The 4,894-nt window shown below is 37.8% G+C and overlaps 1 long non-coding RNA gene across 1 annotated transcript; it reads left to right on the plus strand.

The window, feature by feature from the left end:
• Positions 1 to 1,640: 1,640 nt before the first annotated feature.
• LOC103646388 (uncharacterized) lies at positions 1,641 to 3,766 on the plus strand. Its single transcript, XR_562170.2, has 2 exons — positions 1,641 to 1,820; positions 1,954 to 3,766. It is a non-coding gene; the product is annotated as an uncharacterized lncRNA (long non-coding RNA).
• Positions 3,767 to 4,894: the final 1,128 nt, after the last annotated feature.

The following is a 4,894-nucleotide window of genomic DNA, read 5'->3' on the forward strand; positions in this document are numbered from 1 at the left end:
TTTCACAATCTTTACTCATGGTATTTTCCACTAGATGTGGAATTACGGTATCCTCTAAAGACACGATGGCAGAAACCTATAAGGTTTAGGTGTTACTGGCAAAATATCCCCATTGTGCCAGAATGACAGACTATAACAATATATCTGATCGATGAAAAATCCTTGATGGATTACGATCTTTGATGGACTTTTGTTACACCATCATAGATGTTGCAAAGGATGAACGCCTGGAGCGATGTGTCATATTTAGAATATGTACTATTGCAACTATATTATCCCCTAAGTCCTATTGAAGGACATGTTATTTGCTTTGCACAACTATGTATAAATTGTGGTGTAAGATAGAAAATGATAGCACCCCAACCTCATCGATTCTCGTTACTCCAGATGAACAATGAGACGTATATCTTTAAGAATATGCTTGAGTTATGATGGCTAACGACTTTGACAGATGTCATCGTCAGGGGGAGCGAATGTTTATATTGATCACAATCGTGAGACAATAAATGTCATATTCTATGCCCTGAAGGCGTGAGTTTGATGATCAATATGTGAACCTTTATGGAACTTTCTATCAAATATATAGATCTAGTCGATCGAACACCATCAGTCAAAGCGGCTTATTTATATTGATACGTGCACTTACCTCGTATATCCTAGAAGTGAGTAGAGGTAAAGTTCCTGAAATAGTCCTTGCAATGATATGCAATCCGTTTGCTAAATCTTTATGTGCATATACTTCCAGAAAAAGATGTTTTGCCTTATTGATACGGATTTGCAAGGATCAGGGGGAGCACATTTCTAAAGTTAGCCCTTGTAGAAGATTCGATAGAATCTTGATCCCAGAGGATCGAAATCTGTCCCGATGACAGCTGTTGTACTCTTTTTCCCTTGGTGAGTTTTCTCGAAGTTTCTCACATGAGGTTTTTAACGAGGCAACAAAGTGCAAATGCAATTTATATCACCATGCACTCTTTCTCCATATTTTTCCCACTGGGTTTTTCGGAGTTTTAACGAGGCATGTGTTGGTCGCGGTATTCGCCCAAAGGGGAGTGTTAAGTAACCCTAGTTAGGGTTATGTGGGCAAATACCTGCTTTGCCTCTGAGGGGTCTCACATCTCTATATAAGGAACTTGTACACCCCCTCATAATACAGAGATCAGAAAGAGGCCAGAGGCCCAACCCTATATCATGTGTCTCGTGTGTTTCCTCTGTCGTGCTTATGGGAATTGAGACAGGTTCTCTACATCTTCTTGCGCCTCTACTGTTGACGGAAGGGAAGGGAGCGGATCTGATGATCCGTGGTAACGTAGTTCTCAACAGGTTTCTCCTAAAAATGAAAAAAAAACATGCGATAGTGAAGGTTTAGGTAGATAGGTGATGCCACGATAGGATAGGTTGGCGCAAAAGGAACTGGACCTTGTTTTAGTGGGCCGTCTGAACTTGAAACGCAATCTAGAAGTGCCTTGCGCCCACAAGGCACGGAGGCCCAAATTTCACGATCACGGGCCAGTCGACATTGGCATGCCATGAGGGCAAAAATGTAAATTCAGTATCGCTAGGGCTTGAAGCCCTCCTCGTCCGCTCGCTCATGTGGCCGCTATATAACGGGCGCCCAATGACTTGACACTGCCACGCTCCACCGCCGCCGCCATGTTGTTTCTTCTCCGTGTACAGATTTCTCTTTCGACCCTTATGTTCTCTCTTTCTTCTCGTTTCAATATTTGGAGCTTTTGTTCTGCGTTGGACGATGATGATTTGCTCATATATACCATCAAACTCTGAACAATCATACGCTATGTTGATTGCACAAAGCTTCCGTGAGTCCGATGCCATCTGGCTCTAATCCTGTTTTTGTTTATTTGTTTTCTTCCATTTTCTGTTTCTTTGTTTTCTGAATTAATTTTTTCCCGAGGCAATAAATTAGAGTCTCTGATGCGCTTCTTCCAATAGCGTTTTCAGCGCTGTACGTTGCCGAGAGTGATTGGGCGCAGATTCTGGCACGGGACGTCTCTCTGTATGTCTTGTGCATTCTACTCGCCCTTACAGTTATTTGATCCGCAAGATCCCTCTTCTATTCTATCGTTCAATACAAATATTTCAAGAGACTTGTGTTTTTTTGCCCTTCCGAACAGTGTCTTCTGCACTAAAAGAAATATTTGTGATTTTGATTTGACCCAGATAGTCTACATATTCAATGAGTAAACGAAAGTGAATTAACTCGGCAATAAATTAGAGTCTCTGTTGCGCTTGTTTCAGTAGCGTCTTCAGCGCTGTACGTTGCCTAGAACAATTGGGCAAAGATTCTGGCACTTCCATCTATTCTTATGGCTTGTGCATTCGACTTCCCGACAGTTTGTGAATAAATTAACTAGATCACCTGGCAAGATCTTGGCACCCATCTGTCGATTTCCAGGAATCTTGGTTAATTATTGTTTACTCAAAATTTTGTAAGTAGAATAAACGTCTAAAATCTTGGCAGTTTGGCACTCAGGTTTTAATAAATTATCTTTAGTTTTGGGAGTAAATTTCTTCGTTTCAGGGACAAACTAAATTCAATTTTGGGAATCATTAAGAGTACTGTATACAAATGGATGTTAGTTTAGTGAATTCAATCGGGCAAAGATTCTGGTTTAGCACGACTTGAGAGCTTGTATACACAGGCCTTGTCAGCTCTTTTGTATACAAATAGAACGCTTGAAAGTTGTACACAGCAAGCTCGTATCGGTCAAACATGGCAAAAAAAAATTAAACGTATTATTGATTGGGACCGAAGGATATTTGAAATGGAAACATAGCAAGATTTGAGCGAGGACTGTCTCCAGTATCCGTCTTTTACAGAATTCTCTAAAAGATTCTATCTCATATATCTACTTTCTCTCCAACAACGTCCTCTAAATCACGTCCTCTATATGTAAATACCTATATTAAAGACATTTTTAATTTTTAAATTTTTGTACATTTGTATTTGTCATAATCTCAAATGTATTGTACATATTTTAGTTTTATTAAACCGGTTGTTTAAAGTATTCAAATAGTACACAGCAAGAGGATGTCCTTTTATCTAAATTTAGGGTATAGCACCCTTTATAGGGTTTTATTGGAGCCAGCCTTAGCACAATTGAACTGTTGACCACAAAGTGGCACACTGCTGTTGGTTGTGGCTTGCTTTGTCTCGATCGCAGTTCGAACAGCTATTCAGCCAGCCGATCAATTTGAGCATGAACCGAAAGAATGGAGGCGGGAGGATATTTTTAAAAAAATATTAGAGAGGTGTGATATTATCCGTGCATCTTTAGAGGTTAAGTATTCGATTGGATATTTTATTTGGATATCCACATCATATTCGGATATTATAGTTCTTATATCGTATTGGAATATGGATGACTTATCCAAAAGAATATGGGATAGCTTATATCCGTCAGATTTTACGATATATCGCCTTGTTCGGAGAGTTTCTTTAAAAACGATGTTTTTAAAAAGGTCTTTGCACCTTAATACATGTGTCTTGGTTGTCTGGTTATGCCAATTGTCTTTGTTGTACCAGATACATTCAGAAAACAGTGGTTGAGTAAAGATAAAGCATAAGGAAACAGTCATGCATGATGACATGGTTTACCTAGAGAACTAGCACAACAAATAATGAATAAGTATACCTAATTTTTTTTACTATCAGCTTATGGCGCATTCAACTGTTCAGACAGTACTTAAGTTTTGGTGATCTTATCTTCGAACAAATTTTGACTGCGAAATGTTTTGACTATCAGCTTATAACACTCAACTGTTAAGTTAGTACTCCCTCCGTTTCTTTTTATTTGTCGCTGGATAGTACAAAATTCGAGCGACAAATAAAAAGAAACGGAGGGAGTATTCAATTCTTGGTGATCTTATTATATGGCGCGATCGGTCTGATCAAACAAATCTCTAGTGCAAAATGTAGCCGATGAAAATACCGTAGTACCTATCCCAAAAAATAATTTGTTTTTGACTAAGTATTTTATAAATGTAGTTTATATGTATGTATTTATTATGATTCATTATGATGTTGATAAATAAATGTGCTAGGCATAGTAAACATTTATATATCATGACATTGCTTTGTCTAGAGAACAGCTGGCTGAACAGACATGATTGTTAGTTAGACTAAGGCTATCTCTGCCTGTCTATCCCACTACCTATATTACACTCTATTTCAAACAACACTATATAAAAAGTACAGTGTAAAGTGCTTTACACGCTCTCGCTTACATATTTTTGCATATATTTCGTGACAGTTGCCTTTAATGACATCACTTCACTTCAAATTAATTAACGTGATCAATCTGGTTGTGTAATTTGGGTAATATAAAATTTGGGGTTTTGAGAAACGGCACTTGAAATTGTAGCTAGTTTTACGTTACCCAAAATTTTGGGTTCGAGTTTAGATAATCCTTGTATCCTACCAAACCACCAAATCAGTATAAAAACATAAGGAAGACAATGATATATATGTATATAAAACACAAATGCAATCTATAATTACACGTTTATAACTTAATTTCACCATGCACACTTATCAATAATTTATAGATACACAAATCGAGAATAGACAATGACATGAGTCTTGGAGAGTTTGGGTAATTTGGATATTCGGGGAACCGGAGGGTGCTAACTGAATTACATAAAATAAGTCCAGGTTTTATAAATTGCTACTCCAAATTCTCGAATAAAATTTAGATTTCGAGTATTTTAGGTTTAGGGTTTAGTTTGAAGGAAACATGTGACGCCAACAAGGGAGGGGTGAATTAGGACTTCTAAAACTTTCACTAAACTAGGCCACAGATAAATCCCTAGAGCAAAACCTATGCCAATAATCAAACAAAAATGTGCAAACTAGATTTTGTCTAAGTGTTAC

The sequence above is a fragment of the Zea mays genome, chromosome 2 (assembly GCF_902167145.1).
Source record: "Zea mays cultivar B73 chromosome 2, Zm-B73-REFERENCE-NAM-5.0, whole genome shotgun sequence".
Taxonomy (NCBI): domain Eukaryota; kingdom Viridiplantae; phylum Streptophyta; class Magnoliopsida; order Poales; family Poaceae; genus Zea; species Zea mays.